The sequence below is a fragment of the Cetorhinus maximus genome, chromosome 5, assembly GCF_964194155.1.
Source record: "Cetorhinus maximus chromosome 5, sCetMax3.hap1.1, whole genome shotgun sequence".
Lineage (NCBI taxonomy): Eukaryota > Metazoa > Chordata > Chondrichthyes > Lamniformes > Cetorhinidae > Cetorhinus > Cetorhinus maximus.
This window is the reverse complement of record NC_135883.1, coordinates 170,955,817-170,976,500: the sequence shown is the minus strand read 5'-3', so window position 1 is coordinate 170,976,500 and position 20,684 is coordinate 170,955,817. Positions and strand designations below refer to the sequence as shown.

Genomic DNA, 20,684 nt, shown 5'->3' with positions numbered 1-20,684 from the left:
CTCTGCTGATGTTCTCCATTCCACCCATAGATTGCCCCCTTGGTCCCCAATGGGCCCTACTCCTTCCCTGGTTATCCTCTTCCCATTGATATACTTATAGAATATCTTGGGATTTTCCCTGCTTTTACCAGCCAGAGCTTTCTCATATCCCCTCTTTGCTCTCCTAATTGCTTTCTTAAGCTCCACCCTGCACTTTCTGTACTCCACTAATGCCTCCACTGATTTGCTTCCCTTTTACCTGCTAAAAGCCTCTCTTTTCCTTCTCATCGTATCCTGAATATCTCTGGTCATCCGTGGTTCTCTGGGCTTGTTACTCCTTCCTATCACCCTAGAGGGAACATGTTGTGCCTGTACCCTCCCCATTTCCTTTTTGAACGCCCCCCCACTGCTCCTCTGTAGATTTCCCCACAAGTAGCTGTTCCCAGTCTACCTTGGCCAGATCCTGCCTTATTTTACTAAAATCCGCTCTCCTCCAATCCAAAACATTTTTTTGCAACTTGTCTATTTCTTTGTCCATAACAAGCTTAAAGTGTACCATGTTATGGTCGCTGTCACTAAAATGCTCCCCCACCACCACCTCAGCCACCTGTCCGGCTTCATTCCCCAGAGTTAGGTCCAGCACTGCGCTGTCCCCTGTTGGACCCTCTACATATTGACCTAAAAAGTTCTCCTGTACGCATTTCAAGAAATCCACTCCATCCAAGCCCTTAATACTATGTCTATCCCAATTAATGTTGGGAAAGTTGAAATCACCGAAAATAATTACCCTATTGTTATTGTTTTTACACACCTCTGCAAATTATGCACATATTTGCTCCTCAATTTCCCGCTGACTATCTGGGGGGGTCTATAGTAAATACCTAACAATGTGGCTGCCCCTTTTTTATTCCGAAGCACTGCCCACAAAGCTTCATTTGATGCCCCCTCCAAGATATCATCTCTCCTTTACTGCAGTAACGAACTCCTTAACTAATAATGCAATGCCTCCTCCTCTTTTACCCCCTCCCCTGTCTTGCCTGAAGATTCTATATCCCGGAATATTGAGCTGCCAATCTTGTTCCTCCCTCAACCATTTCTCTGTGATGGCTACTATATCATAATTCCGCGTGTCAATCCTCACCCTTAGCTCATCCATTTTACCTGTAATACTCCTGGCATTAAAGTAGAGGCCATCCAGCCTTGCCTCACTCCCTTAAAACTTAATGCAGCTATACTCCCTCTGACTTGATTGTTTTACTGTATTATGATGTGTCCCTATTCTGCTGACATTCTGTGTCTCCTCCCCCTGCCAAATTAGTTTAAACTCTTCCCAACAGCACTAGCAAACCCGCCCACAAGGGTTAGTCCTGCTCTGGTTCAGATATAGACCGTCCCGCTTGTACAGGTCCCACCTTTCCCAGAAACGGTCCCAGTGATCCATGAATCTAAAATCCTCCCTTCTGCACCAACTCTTAAGCCACGTATTCATCTGCACTATTCTCCTATTTCTGTGCTCACTAGCACATGGCACTGGGAGTAATCCAGAGATTGCAACCCAAGAGTGTTGCCTAACTCCCTGAATTCTTGATGCAGGACCTCATCCCTCTTTCTACCTATGTCATTGGTACCATGTACCATGACCTCTGCCTTATCGCCCTCCGCCTTCAGGATGCCCTGCAGCTGTTCAGTGACATGCCAGACCCTGGCACCAGGGAGGCAACACGCCATCCTGGAGTCACGTTGACGGCCATAGTAGCGCCTATCTGTTCCCCTGACTATAGAATCCCCTATTCCTATTGCTCTTCCTCTCTTCCTCCCCTCCTGTACAGACAGGCTGCTTGTGGTGCCAGAAGCTTGGCTCTGTCTGCACTCCCTGGAGGAACCAGCGCCCTCATCTGCCTCTAAAATGGAATACCGATTTGCAAGGGGGACACCAGGGAACTCCTGAACTACCTGCCTGCTTCTCTTCGACTGCCTGGTGGTCACCCATTCCCTTCCTGCCTCAAGTCCCTTCAGCTGCGGTGCGACCACCTCTCTAAACGTGCTATCCAGGATGCTCTCAGACTCGTGGATGCTCCACAGTGTCCCCAACCGCCGTTCCAGCTCTGAAACCCAAGCTTCCAGGAGCTGCAGCTAGACACACTTCCTGCACACATGCTGGTCCCAGGTACTGGAAATGTTCCCGGCTTCCCACATGGAGCACGAGGAGCACACCACGACTTTGAGCTCTCCTGCCATGACTTATCCCTTTAAATTTAACCCTTTAAATCAATTACTCTAGGGCCCTTTTTTCTAGTTCCTCATTACTACAGAATATACAAACTATAAACCACAAAAAGACTTAAACTATAAGCGATAAAAGTGGTAAATACTTATTTGACCTTACCCACTACTTACCAGTCATTCCTTTCCCTTGTAAGCCTCTACTGAAGATTTAAGAAGTTGGATAGCAAAGAAAAAATGCAAAGAGCCCCTCTTCCCCTGACACCGAATTCCCACTGTGCACCAAATTGCCCATACCCACACTCATTTTGGCTGTGTCTCACTCAGGATGAGGCCTCTCCCCTGTTCATATGCAGGCACATCATATTAACAGTATTGCCCTCATCCAATCCTCTGTTACCTCTTTAAAAAACTCCAGAAAGTTAGTGAAACATGATTTTCCCTTGAGAAATCCACACTGACTTTCCTTAATTAACCCACATTTGTCAATGTGACTATTAACTTTTCCTGAATTATTGTTTCTAGGAGTTTCCCCAACACCAAAGTTAAACTGACTGGCCTGCAGTTGCTGGGCTTATCCTTACAACCTCAGCTCATCGGCTTTATTTGACATACTCCTTGCATTTACCTGTACACATTTTCTTCTGGCAAATTCTTGTGCTGTACACTTTTTAACTTGTGCTGCTTCTGTCTTTCAGTCACTACTCATTCTCCTTCTCCCGTTCCTTGCTCTGAATTTGCCCTTAGGTTCCCTGCCAATCTAGTTTAAACCCCTGCCCCAACAGCACTAGCAAATCTCCCTGTAGGGATCTTCATCCCAGTCCTGTTCAGGTGTAGACCATCTGGCTTGTCTAGGTCCCCCCTTCCCCAGAACCTTTGTCCAGTCACGTGTTCAATCGCTCTATTCTCCTATTCCTATACTCACTTGCACGTTGGACTGGAGTAATCCTGATATTACTGTTTTCGAGGTCCTGCTTTTCAATCTCCTTCTTGGCCCTCTGAAACCTGGCTTCAGGACCTTATCCCTTTCCTTCCTAACTCATTGGTACCAACTTGGACCACGACCTCTGGATGATCACCCTCTCCCATAAGAATGCCCTGCAACCACTCCGTGAACCTTTGACCCTGGCACCATGGAGGTAACATACCATCCTGGAGTCACATCCACAGAAATGCCTGTCTGCCCCCCAAACTAACGAATCCCCCATCACTATTGCTCTTTCCCTCTTCTTCCTCTCCTCCTGTACAACAGAGCCACCTGTGCCACAAACCTCCAAGGAACCAATGCCCTCATCAGTATCCAAAATGGAAAACTGATGGGCCAGCAGGACCCCAAGGGACTCCTACACTCCCTGCCTAGTTCTTTTGGACTACCTGGTGGTTACCCATTCTCTTGCTGTCTCCAGGCTCCTAAACTGCAGTGTGATTACCTCTCTGAATGTGCTATCCACATAGCTCTCAGCCTCGTGGATGCACCACAGTGACTCTAGCTGCCACTCAAGTTCTGAACCACAGAGTTCAAGGTTCTGCAGCTGGTGACATTTATATGTGTGAGGTGATGCACTTGGGCAAGACAAACAAGGCACAGGAATAAACGATGGATGATAGGACCCTGGGAAACACCAAGGATCAGAGGGACCTTGCATGTCCACTGGCCCCTCAAGGTTGCGGGACAGGTAGATAAGATGGTTAAGAAGGCATATGGGATACTTGCCTTTATTAGCTGAGGCATGGAATATAAGAGCACGGAGGTTATGCTGGAACTGTATAAAATGCTGGTTAGGCCACAGCTAGAGTATTGCGTGCAGTTCTGGAATCTGCATTGTCGGAAGCATGTGATTGTACTAGAAAGAGTGCAGAGGAGATTTACCAGGATGTTGCCTGGGCTGGAGAGGTTTAGTTATGAGGAGAGGTTGAATAGACTGGGGTTATTTTCCCTGGAGCAGAGGAGATTGAGGGGGGACATGATTGAGGTGTATAAAATTATGAGGGGCATAGAGAGGGTAGACAGGAAGGAACTTTTCCCCTTGGTGGAAGGATCAATAACCAGGGGGCATAGATTTAAGGTAAGGGGCAGGAGGTTTAGAGGGGATGTGAGGAAGAATTTTTTCACCCAGAGGATGATGGGGATCTGGAACTCACTGCTTGAAAGGGTGGTAGAGGCAGAAACCCTCATAACATTTAAGAAGTATTTGGATGTGCACTTGCAATGCCATGGCATAGAAGGCTATGGGCCTAGTGCTGGAAAATGGTACTTGTTTCACCCGGTGCAAACTCGATGGGCCGAAGGGCTTTTTTCTGTGCTGTAGATCTCTATGACTCTCTGACTATTTCCTGTATATGTGGTCATCTAGGACACTGGAATCTTCCACGACTTTGCATAGATTACAGAACGTGCATTCCACACGACCTGTGTTATGGCACGACTGATGGTAAATGTTGGGCTGCCCAGATCCCTAAGGGAAACTTGAAGCAGCTGCCAAAACAGTTTTTGCAATTTCTGTAGTATGAGGAGAGGTTCTGAAATCAGGAAATAATGTCCCCAAATACTTGTGATGATTTGATAGTAGAGTAAACGTTTATTTAAAAAAGCAATAAAAAACAAAAGTACACTTGAACACAAGAATGGCTTCACAGTAAACAGTACTTTAAAACAGTTCCACAATATCTTTATTTATCTACCCTCAGAGCTAACCTTCCCTTTTTCTGTTCAGCAACTGTCCTTATAGATTTTAAAATCTATAGAATACCAGTAATTTTTACCCACATAGTGCCTTTTTCCTTGGGGCGTCCTCTGAGGTTGACAGCAACTGGTTCTCCTGGTCTGTCCTTGTTCACACTATCTTCTGGCAGATCTAAGCAGCTATCCCCAGTTATGCTTTAGTATTGCCTTAAATGCGTTCCTTCCCTTTGATCTCTAATATCTCAACCAGTCTCTTTAGAAATGCTTTCTTCCTAGAATTGATTAAACTCTTTTATTTACCCTAGCTCTTAGACTTATTGAAAACAAACTTACCCTATCTTTACCTTATACCTTTTACAACCTGCATATATGCCCCTTTGAACTAAAACAACTCAATTCAAAACTACTCCTGTTATTGCTTTATGTGAAACTCTGATTGAAGTTCCTCTTGGTTCATTAACATATTTAAACCACTTCTTGCTGTTAGTTTTAGACTCTTGCAGTCACTCTGGCTCTTATTCTATTGCCATTTTAAAAAATTCATTCACGGGATGTTGGCTTCGCTGGCTGGGTCAGCATTTATTGCCCATCCCTAGTTGCCCTTGAGAAGGTGGTGGTGAGCACAACCCCAAATAGCCTGTCTTCTAGTACATAAGAAATATGACAGCGATATTACCAGACGAAAAATATTACGATTTGTTTTCTTAACACCTCCCCTTTTTTTAGAAAATGAACCATCATATTCCAAAAAACGGTTCAATTTTCTCAACCTCTTTCCTATTAATTACTACTTATCTCTATACTCTATACTGTTAGGAAATAGAGAGTTTAAGTAAGTTAAATTTGTACTTGTGTGTGTTAGGAATGAGTTTTAGCTTTAAAGTTTAAATTTGATTTGTATTTCTGTGGCTGTGTGTTAAGAGAGGTCAAATTAAGTTTTAGTTTCATTTTAAAAGGTTGCTTGTATTTCTAACGAGGAGTTTACGACTACTATAAGGTAAAGGCACAAGAGTAGAAAAAACAGTGCTGTTGACTAGCAACAGGGGGGCCAGATAGGCAGGTTCTTCCCAAAGACACACACACACACACACACACACAAGAAGAAAGACAGCAGTTTTGATTGGAAGCTGTTGGAGTTGCTGCCAGGAGAGACTGGAGCAAAGGAGACAGATAGAAGTCCCAAGCTAAAGAAAAACCCCAAAAATCCAAAGGAGTGGACAAGGGGAACATCCAAGGAAGACCTTGTAGTCAAAGGAAGGACAGGAACCTGGGAAAAGGTCCTGTTAAGTGAATTGAAGAGTGAGGGGCAGAGTGAAAGGCTCCAAGTTTCAGATTTAAAGTGAGAACAGCTTGCAAGAAGCAAGAATGTTCAAAGAGACAACTGAAAGTCTGTAATTCTTTGCTGGGGGTATGTGAAGCAGTGGTGCACTTTTAAGGCTGAGTTGGTGACAGAGAGTGCATGGAAGACAGCATGAATGCACGTAGTGACCCACGGTAGAGACATCAGAAGGAGAGTTCAAAACCCTGGAGGTGAACCCTTGTGGAAGGCGCCTGAGAGAAAACGTCCGTTTGGGAGAAGATTCCAAGGCGCGGTCTTGGAGAGTGGAGATTGGAAACCCTTGTGTGAAGGACGGAATTCAGTGAGACTGGTTGGCTCATGGTGTGACAAGCATCTGGGGCAGTTGAGAGATCCATATCATCTGGTTGAGGTGGCATCTGTCACTTGAGGTACGAGTGCGGTGTGTCTGACCACAGGGTGCCATAGGTTTACATGGACTGGGTTCTTACTGTGTACATTAAAGTATAAGATAGCTTTTGTGAATTGTGTTATCCTTACAAATCTATCTATGTCTGTAAAGGTATAGTTGTGGGTGAAGGAGAATTGTAATATATTGTAATATAATATATATATTGTAATAGTTCATCTTTTCTTGTTGAATGAAAGTTTTATTCTTTTGTAAAAAGTTCATCAACTGACTCCTGTGACTCTGTTCAATAGCTACTCTCCACGTATTTAAACAAACAAAGTTAGGATCTATCAGGCTGGGTTCCACCCTGGGATCCGGCTTGTCCAGGGGTAATCTCAGCTGGGGATCATAACAATACTATTACATTATAAGATGCATGCACTAACATGATAATATGCCCAAGGTTTCAATAAAAATAGAGTCCTTTTCAGTCTCTTTTTTCCCAGGTTTCACATGTCCAATCTTCCTTACACCTTAAATCCTTGATAATGCATCTGCATTTAGGCTTTCTCGTCTTGCCACATATATAATTTACAAGTTAAATGGTTGTAATCATGGACTCCATCTCAACAGTCTAGCATTCTGGTTTGAAACTTTTCCAAAAATCTTAATGGTTATGGTCAGTGTAAATAATTGTTTCTGATGAATTGTTAGCATAACTTTGAAAATGTTGAAATGCCAGTACCAAACTCAGTGTTTCCTTCTCAACGGTGGAGTACGTTTGTCGATGAATATTTGACTTCTTTGAAAAATATCCCACAGGCTTTTCAATACCTGCATCATCTTCCTGAAACAATGCAGCATCATTACCCACATTACTTGCATCAATAACCAATTTAAACTCAGAGATAAAAACAAAAAGCTAAAAGCTACTGCGGATGCTGGAATTTAAACTGCTTGACATAATTTGGTGTCGCGAATACTGGCGCTGTTGTCACAGTTTTCATATTCCTGAATGCATTTTGGCACTCTGATGTCCAGTTGAACTTCTTGTTGGGGACGGGTGGATTTGAATTGGGAGCGCACTTGGATTTGAATCGAGAGCGCACTCGGGATGTCGGTGCTGAAGCCGCTGAACAAACACCTGGATCTGAACACTGACACTATGCTGTTAGTTGGAGCCGAAGGTCTTCATCTGGATCAACTTGCAGAGGCTATCCTGAAAGAGAACAAGTCCTTTTAAGTGAATGCTCACTTAGTGAAACATCTGCCATTACATGTGGAGAATGAACACACCAGACCGTGGATAGATCTCATTGTCTACCTGATGGATTTGCCTAGCCAGCACAGAGTAGAAACTGTGAAGGCTGTCATGAAACTAATATTTTTTTCATAACATTTTTCTGGTTTATTGTGAAGTAGGTTTATGGGGGTAAGTATCGTTGGGTCTGCGTGTGATTTAACTACATTTTGTAGTCATTTTGTAGCGGAGGTGGTGGCATAGTGGTATTGTCACTGGACTGGTAATCCAGAGACCCAGGGTATTGCTTTGGGGACCTGGGATAAAGAACTGGAATTAAAAGTCTAATGATGACGATGAAACCATTGTCAATTGTTGTAAAACCCATCTGGTTCACCAGTTTCCTTTAGGGAAGGAAATCTACTGTCCTTACCTGGTCTAGCCTACACGTGACTCCAGACCCACAGCAATGTGTTTGACTCTTAAATGCCCTCTGAACAAGGGCAATTAGGGATAGGCAATAAATACTGACCTGGCTAGTGACACCCACATCCCATGAACAAATATAAAAGAAATATGGCCGTGATGTGTAAGCAAGGAAAACAGATGTACATCACAGACATGCCGTCAAGAGCAGTGCTCTCCATAAAGAAAGTTGAGGATGCTACAACAGAATGCGAAATCTTCCATATTCAACTTGAATCAGCAGCTAGATATGACATGGAAGTCATCAACCCAACAAAGACATTGAATCTGACAGACAAGCGCCTTGCTAAAATCAAACGAACTACCCAACGCGATGCTGCAAGAAATAATGATGAAAGGATGGCCTGAGAGCATCAAGGACACACCTGTGGTCACAAGAGCACATTGGGTATACCGAGATGAACTGACAGCCCAAGATGGCATCTTGTACAAAGAAAGTAGAGTAATCATCCCTAAGGAGATAAGAGGAGAGATGCTGAAGCACATCCATGGCAGCCATAAAGGAGTTGAATCGACTGAGAAAGGCAAGAAAAGCGCTGTACTGGCTAAACATGAGCAATGAAATTAAAGACCACGTTGGCCAGTGCTGTGCTTGTAAAGAGTACAAAGCAAAAGAAGCTAGAGAGCCATTGCTGACGCATTACATCCCAGACAAACCATGGATGAAACTGTGAGTTAGACCAGCTGACTTCAATGACAACAGGAGAAATAGTAGAATGCTTGGAAGCACGCTTCAGTGGGTACGGTATTCCAGACATTGTGATGAGTGGCAATTCATAATTCACAGAGGATTGGAAAATTCAGCACTACATATCATCTCCACACTATTCCAGACAAATGAAAAGGCTGAGGCCACAGTGAAAACTGCCAAGGGAATCGTCAAGAAATTGAGCAAATCTAGCACAGACGTAGACAAGGCAATCCTTGAGTGGAGAAACACTGACTGAAGGCATGAAAAGTAGCCCTGTCCAAAGACAAATGTCACACCACATGCCAACTACTCTTCTGAAAGCAAAAAAGCTACTGAAACCAGAAGTATTAGCAGGCATGAGTGAAAAGATTTTTTTTATATTCATTCGCGGGACGTGGGCTTCGCTGGCTGGGCCAACATTTATTGCCCATCTCTAGTTATCTTTAACAAGGTGGTGGTGAGCTGCCCCCTTGAACTGCTGCAGTCCTTGTGGTTAGGTACACCCAAAGTGCTGTTAGGAAGGGAGTTCCAGGATTTTGACCCAGCGACAGTGAAGGAACGGTGATATATGTCCAAGTCAGGATGGTGAGTGACGTGGAGGGGAACTTCCAGGTGGTGGTGTTCCCATCTATCTGCTGTCCTTGTCCTTCTAGATAGTAATGGTTGTGGGTTTGGAAGGTGCTTCCCAAGGAGCCTTGGTGAATTCCTGCAGTGCATCTTGTAGATGTTACACACTGCTGCTACTGTGCAACGGTAGTGGAGGAAGTGAATGTTTGTGGATGTGGTGCCAGTCAAGCGGCTGCTTTGTCCTGGACGGTGTCAAGCTTCTTGAGTGTTGTGGGAGCTGCACTCATCCAGGCAAGTGGGGAGTATTCCATCACACTCCTGACTTGTGCCTTGTAGATGGTGGACAGGCTTTGGAGAGTCAGGAGGTGAGTTACTCGTCACAGGATTCCTAGCCTCTGACCTGCTCTTGTAGCCACAGTATTTATATGGCTATTCCAGTTAAATTTGTGGTCAATGGTAACCCTCAGGATGTTGATAGTGGGGGATTCAGTGATGGTAATGCCATTGAACGTCAAGGGATGATGGTTAGATTCTCTCTTGTTGGAGATGGTCATTGCCAGGCACTTGTGTAGCGTGATCAGTTTGACAAGACTGCCAAACCATTACCAGAGCTGAGCATTGGAGAGCCAGTCAGGGTACAAATCTTCAAAGCTCTCAACAAGAATCAGCCCACGTGGAAACTTGGGACATGCATACAGAAATTGTCACCTCAATTATATGCAGTGGAAGTGAATGACCAATTATACCGGCGCAACCACAGGCATATATGCACAACTAGTGAAGTTGCTCCTTCACAGCATAAACTATTTCTTCGCAGTATTCAGCTGGTCAGGAAGAAGGGATTTCACCAGCTGTATTGAGTACAAAACTGCCATTAATCCCAGAGGTTCAAGTGCCCCCAACAACTGGATTGGAACAAGAACAGTTACCACGGCAACAAGTGCCACGGGAGCGACACTCCCTAGAGAGGTAACATCATCCAGATGAGGAATTTAAACAAGAAAGGAGTAGGTAAAGTCGGTGTTGGGGAAAGTGAAAATGGGGAGTTATCTGTAGATAATAAGGAAATAGCGGATGAAATGAACAAATATTTTGCATCTGTCTTCACTATAATGGATAGAAAAATCATTCCAGTAATAGCTGTAAATTGGGAGATTGAGGGGCGAGAGGAACTTGGTGAAATTACAATCATTAGGAAAGCAGTACTGAGCAAACTGATAGAGCTGCGGGCTGACAAGTCTCTGGGTACAAATGGACTTCACCCTAGGGTCTTAAATGAGGTGGCTAATGAGGTAGTAGGTGTGCTGGTGTTAATTTTCCAAAATTTGCTAGATTCCATCAGATTAGAAAGTAGCAAATATAACCCCACTATTCAAGAAAGGAGGCAGAATACAGGAAACCATAGGCCAGTTAGCTTGACGTCAGTCATGGGGAAGGTGTTAGAGTCGATCATTAAAGAGGTTTTGGCCGGGCACTTAGAAAATCTTTAGGTAATTGGGAAGAGTCAGCATGGTTTTATGAAAGGGAAATAATGTTCAAACAATTTATTAGCGTACTTTGAAGGAGGAACATGTGCGGTAGATAGAGGGGAGCCTATAGAAGTACTGCACTTGAATTTCCAGAAAGCATTTGATAAGGTGCCACAGAAAAAGTTGTTGCGGAAAATAAAAGCTCATTGTATAGGGGGTAATATATTAGCCTGGATAGAAGATTGGTTGGCTGGCTGGCAGAAAGCAGAGAGTATGCATAAATGGGACTTTGTCTGGTTGGCAGCATGTGATGAGTATATTGCTACAGGGATCTGTGCTGGGGACTCAACTTTTTACAATTTACATCAATGACTTAGATGAAGGGAGCAAAGGTATGGAAGCTAAATTTGCACACGACACAAAAATGGATAGGAAAGCATGTTGTGAAGAAGACATGAGTTTGCAAACGGATATAGATAGGCCGACTGAGTGGGCAAAAATCTGGCAGCTGGAATATAATGTGGGAAAATGTGAAGTTGTTCACTTTGGCAGGAAGAAGAAAAAAGCAGAGTATTACTTAAATGGAGAACGACTGCAGAATTCCGAGGTGCAGAGGGATCTAGCTGTTCTTGTGCATGAGTCACAACAAGTTGGTTTGCAGGTACTGCAAGTAATCAAGAAGGCTAAAAGAATGCTATCCTTTATTATGAGAGGAATTGAACATAAAAGTAAGAATGTTATGCTTCACTTTTACAGGGCATTGGTGATACCGCATCTCGAATACTGTGTGCAGTTTTGGTCTCCTGAAGGAAGGATGTAAATGCATTGGAGGTGGTTCAGAAAAGGTTTACAAGATTGATACCTGGAATGAGCAGATTGTCCTGTGGGGATAGGTTAGACAAGCTGGGCTTGTTTTCACTGGAGTTTAGAAGAAGTGAGGGGTGATTTGATTGAAGTATATACGATCCTGAATGGCCTTGATAAAGTGGACGTGGAAAGGATGTTTCCTCTTGTGAGTGAGTCCAGAACTAGTGGGCACTATTAAAATTAAGGGTTGCCAGATTTAATCTATAAGGTTGTTGCCTTATTGAAGATGATATTCCTAAACATATACCATGTAAAGCTAAATGTGTCTTTCCCAACTTATTTCCACAAATAGGTTTGTGTGACTGTAATAGCTTTTCCAAATCACTTTGACACTTGCTTGGAAGGTAACTCAATATTTCATTTAAATTTCCAAGCACCCTCTCATTGTCCAATATGATTGGAGGAAAATCAATTTCAGAGTCCTACACTCCTACCTCTTTCTCATCATCCACCATTACTCAAACCTCTTTTTGTTCCTCTTCCCTGTCAAAGTACTTTTCAAGCATATTTACATGACATGCCCTCTGCTTCTTTCTTCCATCTGGAGTATTTATTAAATAATTTACTTCACTCAATTCCTTTTCAATCCTGTTAAGGCCCACTAAACCTTGCATTTAATAAATCACCTAGTATTGGTAACAAAATTAGTGCTTTCTCTCCAGAAACAAAACTGCAAGTTTTAGCCTTCTTATCTGCTTTCACTTTCATCACTTGCTGTGATATCTTCAAATGTTCTCTAGCCAGCTCACATGCTCTGTTCAATCGTTCCCAGAAATTTGATACATAATTCAGGACAGTAGTTACTGAATTTTGACCCACCAATTTTTCTCATGAATCAGTTTCAGTGGTCCCCTTTCCTCATGACCATAAACTCGTTCAAAAGGGCTAAAACCAATTGATGCATTAGGAGCATCTCTAATAGCAAATAACAAAAATGGAATTCCTGTATCCCAATCCTGTGCAAATTTTGATAGTATACTCTTATCATGGTTTTTAAAGTTTGATGCCACCTTTCCAAAGCTCCTTAAGCTGTTGACTTAAACTGTTGTATCTCCAAACTGTTAATTACTTCTGTAAACAGCTGTGACATGAAATTTGACCCCTGATCTGATTGCATTTCTTTAGGTAAACCATATCTTGTAAAAAATTTAATTAACTCCTCCACAATCTTCTTAGTTGTAATATTTCTTCAAGGTATAGCATCAGGAAACCTACTAGACACATCCATTGTTGTCAATAAATACTGATTTCCACTTTTCGTCTTAGTAAAGGGTCCTACACAATCAATCATGACCCTGGTAAAAGGTTCTTCAGATGCTGGTATTGGGATTAAAGGCGCAGGCTTAATCACTGCTTGCGGTTTTCCTGTTACTTGACATATATAACAGGTTCTACAGAATTTGACTACATCCCTATGCAATCCTGGCCAAAAAATACCCTCTATATCTTTTATTGTTCTTTACTAACTACTACATGTCCCCCTATTGGAATTTTATGAGCAATCCTCAGAATCTCATTTCTATACCCTAATGGGATAACAATCTGATGCACCTCCCTCCAGCTTTCATTTGCTGAGACGTGATCCGACCGCCATTTTCTCATTAAAATATTCCCTCGAAGATAATAACATACTGGATTACATTTTGCTTCGGTTTCTGAATAAGCTTTCTGATATAGCTGTTTTAATTGCAAAACATTTTTCTGTAACTCCACTAACCTCTTTGAGTTAAACATTTCAACTGAACTGTCCTGCATTCCTTCCTCCTGAACAATATTATCAAATACAGTGCCAGCTAATTGGATTTCGACACCACCTTCTTGCCTTTGAACTGCCTGCTTATCTTGTTTGTATTGTTCTTCCCTGTGGACCTTTGATCTCATTATAACACAATCAGGAAACAATCCAGGATGTTCCTTCTGTAGCACTTCTGTTGAAAACACTTCTACAGGCTGCTCAACTACCGTAGGCAACACTCACATGATGATGTATATAATTATCCAGAATAAATTGAATACCTGCAATAAGCAATTTTTCCACCACTCCAACTATAACCTCACTCATTTTCTATTTGCTCTTTAAATTTACCTTCCACAATGGAATAGATTTAGCATCTCCACGAACCCCTTCTCCTGCAATTATTACCTTCTCCTGCAATACTCCCTTTGAACAACAAATATCACTATCCCACATCATTATGGATTGACTAGACCCTGTGTCTCTTAAAATTTTAACATCTCTACCTACTCGACCTTGTACACATGGAAAGACTTTCCCTTCACATACAAAATCTTTAAACATTTCTGCAACCTGCTCACTAGAATTCTCTTGAGTAAACTGTGAACACAATCTCACTTCTTTATCTTCCACTGATTTTCCCTGTTTCACCTGTACACAAACCACTGGTTTTCCCTGTGCCTGAATCTCAGAATCCACAATACTTTAACTTTTCTGTACCCCAATAATTCCTACAGATTTTTCTTACAACCTCTAACACACTGTCTTCATGTGTCCCTCTTTATTACAAGGAAAACCCCATAATTTTCAAATGTCATTTCTACCTTCAGCACCTTCCTTTTTATTCTGAGAAAAAACTTCCTGGGAACTTCCAGCTACTCCTTCTCTTCCCTGACTACCTGCCTTCCTTTCGCCATCCCATTTTTTGTCCTTTTCCACCACCATCCTTTCCCAATTTGAAAGGGTGATGGAAAAAAGGTTTAGCTCTATGAACTAATTCATAATCATCAGCTATCTCTGCTGTTTGTCTAACGGAATCAACCCTCTGTTCCTGCACATGAGTTCTCGCTACCAAAGGGATTGAATCTTTAAATTCTTCCAAAAGGATGACTTCCCTAAGAGCTGCATAAGTCGTCTCTATTTTTAACACCCATATCCACCAGTCAAAATTACTTGTTTTACTTTTTCAAACTCAATATAAGTTTGTCCAGGCTGTTTTCTCATATTCCTAAATTTCTTCCTGTATGCTTCAGGAACCAAATAATATGCAGTCAAAATAACTTTTTTCACCACATCATAATTCACCGACATTTCTTCTGAAAGCGAAGCATATACCTCATGTGCCCTACCTAACAACGACTAATAATAACGTCCAGTTTTCCTGTGGCCATTCCATTTGTTTAGCTAGCTTCTCAAATGAAATAAAGAATGCTTCAATATCTTTTTCCTCAAACTTTGGAAGAGCTGATACAAATTTAAACATATCCCCACTGGGTTCTACTCTGGAGATAAACCCTTCCTCACTTACTGACATCGCTTTTCTAACTGCCAACATTTTCAGTTGGAATCCTCTCGCTCCCTGTCTCTTTCTCTTTCCTCCTTCTCCATCTTCGCAATTTCTAATTCCCTTGCTTCTAATTCAAGCTTTCCCAGTTCCTTTGCTTGTTCAAATTCAAGCGTCTTCATTTGTAACTGAAGCCTCACTACCTCCAGCTGTGGCTCACTAGTGTCAGGTTTCACTTCCAACTGTAGATGCTGCGCTATACTTTTAACTATATCTAATTTCCTAGCCCCCATAGGTAACGCCAATTTTAACTTATCTGCCAACTCTGTTAGCTTACTTTTGGTTATTTTCTCCAACCCAATCAGAGTTATCTCTTCTACTCCCAGACAAATTTTAGCAATTGCCAAAGCCATCTTGCAGTCTCACCACTTCTAAAATACCTCACCAACTCCTGAATTCCAAGTGCCTCACATACTTGTAAGCTTAAGATTCACTAATTCCTAACCAATCAAGGAATCAGAAATATAATTTATCCCGGCAAGAGCCCCCGATTGTTTTGACTGATGCAGTTGGTAAAGTTGAGTTTTTAAAAAAAATCCCAGAGGGAAACTTAAAACAACTGTCATATCCTATAATTTTAAGTGTTATGTTTGAGATGTGACTCTAAATTCAGGAATCAGACCGCCAGCTCTCGAGGTTTTACATTAAACTAAATGAAACATTTTATTAATTTACACAGGTTAAAATATATATATATATACATAGCTACAAATTACTGCTATCATAACTTTAACAAGTTCCCAAACTAATCTCCATTAAAGCAACAGCAACCCATAGATTTAACCAGACAAAGCATTTTCACCGTACAAATTCAAAATGAGGTTCTTTTCACTTTGGTTCCTGTGTAGACAGTTGGAGGCTTACAGCTGCCTTTTGATCTCACATTGCCTCTGCTCCGCAAACCCGAAAACTGCTGAATTTATACCTACCACTGCCCATTGAATGTAAATTCTCATTGTATCACCAGCCTCTTCTAGCAATAAAACTCCTTTAATAGTACCAATTTTATTAGTAATATAACATATGGCTTGGTATCTGCTAGATAGGTGTGAGTTTTCACCACACTTCTTGAATGCTCTATTCAAAAAATGCAAATGCATGTTATCTCTCTTACATATCAAAACTAGTACGCATCAAAGCACCTAGACTAGTTGGCTTCAATCCAATTAAGACACACCCACAGACTAAACCTCTATTTTAAAAGAAAAATATTTTCTTATAATGTTATATACATTAATAGCTTCATGACACTTAGCATGTAAGATGTGAAAGGAATTTGCATTTTTAGATAAATGAAGGGATATTTGGATTTCAAAGGGATCTTTCTGTGCTAACCACTAGCCAGATAAGCAAGGCTAAGGAATGTGTTTATTTTTCCCAAAGGTTACTGGCAATATTGGCACAATGAAAGCTTTTATGTTATGAGGATGATACAGTTTCAAAGACTTATGGAGCAATAGAATTTACATATTAAAAAGAGAGAAACATATACAAAGGAGAATGAAAGGTTATGTGGCAGAAGGCCATGTAAAATCTAACAGGCGTGTGTGAAATAGTCTTATTGAAGCCTCCAGCATTTGTGCATAAGTCTGTCGTCTAACAAAACAGAAGCTGGGGAAAACCCAATTGGAATTCCACTGTCCATGGTATTGTGTTAACTTGCTGAGTTTGTTTTAAATCTAAAATCTATTTTTGGATTGTTGCCTTAAAGGGAGTGTAACTGGGAATCAGGTTAATTATGAATTTTAGGAGTTATTATAGTGATAATTGTAGTCTTATGTATGTGCTTGAAATCTTCTTTGTTAATAAATATTTTAATTTAATTTTAAAAACTCTAAAGGTCTTGGTGACTTATTACTTCTGAATTCAGTGCACACATTCCATAATAAATACAAATTGCAAAACCATTGTGACGATGCTACTAAGTTTCCCTCGTGGATTTGGTCCGCCTGACACACATTATCTGCCACATCATAACAAGATCTCTGGCCTATGTTGATGTTAATTTCTTTCTTGGGAATGTTTGTTTCCTTGTAGTTGGGGCAAGGCTGTTAAGCACCAATCAGTAGAGATGTACACTCTGAAGCAACTGGCATGTTCCTGATTCCTGCTGAGCTGGAGGCAACAGAGAGGGGATCTGTGATAGCCCAAAGACTTCTTCCGATATTGAAGGTTGCAGCAGGCCTGGAACCAGGTGTTTCTGTCCTTGCTCTCAGTTCCTTGATAAGACCATCCGTCAAGACCACAATAGAGAGATATTGAGCAGTATCTTATCATCAACTCTTGATTGAGGAACCATTCTGTTGTTTTTGCCATATTCACATGTGTACATTGAACTGCAATTTACCTTTTGTTCAGTCAGTAAAAAAAATCATTGTAATGTAGATTTTCTCTGCCATGAGATTCTCCAAGGATATTATTTCTTTCAATTGTTTCTGTAAAAATCTTGAAATAATACAATACACAATAGAAGTAAAATATATATTTTGGATGTTAGAAAAAAAAGTTTAGAAGAATGAGAGGAGATCTCATTGAAATATGAAATTCTGACAGGGATGGACAAACTGGGTGCAGGGATGATATTTCCTCTGGCTGGGGGGGTCTAGAACAAGGGGTCACAGTCTCAGGATATGGTGTAGATCATTTAGGACTGAGATAAGGAGAAACTTCTTCACTCAGAGGGTGGTGAACCTATGGAATTCTCTACCACAGAAGGCTATGGAGGCCAAATTACCATATAGCCTAGAAACAAAACATGATGTCCTTCCTGCAACGTTTCTGTGGATTGCTTTTCCACTGACTTCAACTGCAGAAGGCATCACCAACATCTGTGACCCAGCTATATCATTTCCCAAATAAACTGAACCCCTGAAATAGGCAATTTCTCCACTGATTGTCCCACTTTCTCAATGCAGTCTTCCAAATGTGGAATAGAGTATGAATCCACTTTTGCCACTGCACTGACTTTTCGATAATCCACACACGGTCTTTGTGTTCCATCTGGCTTCAGTACCATCACAATAGATGAACTCAAATTGCTGCAACTCAACTCAATAATGTTATTTTTGAGCATAAATTCAATTTCTTTTTGCACTTGTGATAATTTTACTGGATTCAAGTTACTTTTCAAACTCACCTTACACAACTTTGTTGTGAATGCTATGTGCATTCAGATAGAGAGCCTTCAGTTTTGTCTTTTATTACCTTTGTAACATCTAGTCTTGACTGTTGCTGTATTCTTAGGTTTTTCTCTCTGTCCCCTTCTGCCATTCTCTGACCCTCATTTCTCATATTATTACTTTTCTCTCCTGTCTTGACTCTACACCTTGGATTGGTTACTCTACCCAAGCTTGATCCCTCATCCCTCTTGTTTAGTTTAAAGCCCTCTCCACTTCACTAGTTATGTGATTTGAGAGGACACTCGTCCCAGCATGCTTCAGGAAACTACTGTGGCCAAAAATTAAACACTTATTGCAGATAGTAAGCAGCTGAAGGAAAACGTGATTAATGTAGAAAACCAACTTCCATGTGTGAAAGAGGAGCTTGCAAATGAAAGAAGAGAATGAGTCACAGAAAGTAGAACACTTGACTGAGGACTTGAAATGTCTAAATGATAAGCATGTAGAAGCGAACTTAAGAAAGGTCAATCTTCAGTTAAAACTTGATGAGCTTCGAGCATCAATAATTGCTATGAGATATCAGGGAAAATGCTTTGAACAAGAAAAGGAATTGTTGGCACATCAGAATAATTGGTTGAATGCAGAATTAAAAGCCAAAACTAACGAACTGTTAGTACATTGTTGGGAAAAGAGCAATGAGATTCTTGAACTTCAAAGTAAACTGGATGAAAGGAAAGAGAAGGTGTTTGATATGGAGTGTCATGGTTCCAAAGTTGTTCCTGTGAATAAAAACTATTTGCTGAATTTTGGTCCAGTTGAGAAAAGAACTGATCCAAGCAAAATTACTGATATATCAACTTCAGTAATGGACAATATGAAAGCAACTAAAGTGCTTGCAGAATTGGAAATCAAGAATTGCCAACAATAAGAACTGAAGGCGCAAAATGACTTTTCCAAGTCAATGATCAGAGACACTGATTTACAAGTGCTTCCCGATGTTAATATACAAAATATAGCAGTTGGAATCTAGGCAAGTGGACAGTTTGCAGAAGACCATTCAAAACCTGGAAAGGAGTGGAATGATGTAGTTTGGGAATTATGTAAAAGAATTGGAGGGTTGGAATGAACTATGAAACTCCACAGGGAGAATATAATTAATACTGCTCAAAAAGAAGTGGAAAAGATGTTTGAATTGGGACCTGGAGAAACAACAATATCATAAAAAGTTTAAAGATAAAGCCAAGCAGGAATACGAACCGCTTTTGTGTGAACATAAAAAGCATCTCAATAGCACCTCTGAAGTGGCGAAAAGAGATTTTGACCAGAGAAGAAATGAGATGTTAATGCATAAAAATGCTATTTTGACTTTGTTAAATCAAAATGAGACTTTGCCACATTTGGGTTCAGAAAATGAGCTTGGAGATGGAATTATACCTACAGCGAATGAAAAGGACAATTGGGCTGTACACCTAAATGAAACATTTTTTGCTGGGTTAAAGGCTGGGAATAAGAGGAAAAAGAAATATAAAAGTTATGATAATACTATGATACACAAATCCTGCTAATCTTATTACGTTTATTGACTTTGTTTAAGTACGCTTTTGTAATTGCACGATTTAACATGTCTAAATGTGAAACAAAATGGAAAATTTATTTGTATTGTATGTAATAAGCCATTGCTAGAGGTTTATAATTGTGTGAGGCGGATGTAAGGCCATTGTAAAGAAACCTTCATGGTCTGAAGCTTTCTTCCAAAGGGGAAGGTGTAAGGAAATAGCGATAGTTTAAGTATGGTATATTTGTATTTGTGGGTGTTAGGATTGAGTTTTAGCTTTAAAGGTGAAGTTTGATTTGTATTTCTATATCTGTGTGACCTAAGAAAGGTCAAATGGAGTTTTAGTTTCACTTTAAAAGGCTGCTTGCATTTTTAATGAGGTGTTTTACGACCCCTATAAAGTGAAGGTAAACATATGACATTACCTGTCCCTATTACCCATCCCTAATTGCCCTTGTTCAGAGGGCAGTTAAGAGTCAACCACATTGTTATGTTCTGAGCCTGAGATGATAGACCAGAACCATCTTTCTTTGTGCTAGTTATGACTCCAACCAGCAGAGAGTTTTCCCCCCTGATTTGCATTGACTCCAGTTTTGCTAGAGCTCCTTGATTCCACACTCTGTCAAATGCTGCCTTGATGTCAAGGTCAGTCACTCTCGCCTTACCGCTGGAGTTCAGCTCTTTATTCCATGTTTGGACCAAGGCTGTAATGAGGTCAGGAGCTGAGTGGCACTGTTGGAGCCCAAACTAAGGGTCATTGGACAGGTTATTTCTGAGTAAGTGCGGCTTGATAGCACTGTCAATGACAGCTTCCATCA

At 41.1% G+C, this 20,684-nt stretch overlaps 1 protein-coding gene and 1 pseudogene across 1 annotated transcript in view; both read left to right on the top strand.

The window, feature by feature from the left end:
* LOC144681152 (dynein axonemal heavy chain 8-like) overlaps positions 1 to 20,684 on the top strand; it is a 1,929,890-nt gene that overhangs the window by 106,678 nt on the left and 1,802,528 nt on the right. The window lies entirely within an intron of this gene.
* Positions 7,666 to 17,454, top strand: LOC144680425 (centromere protein M pseudogene; annotated as a pseudogene).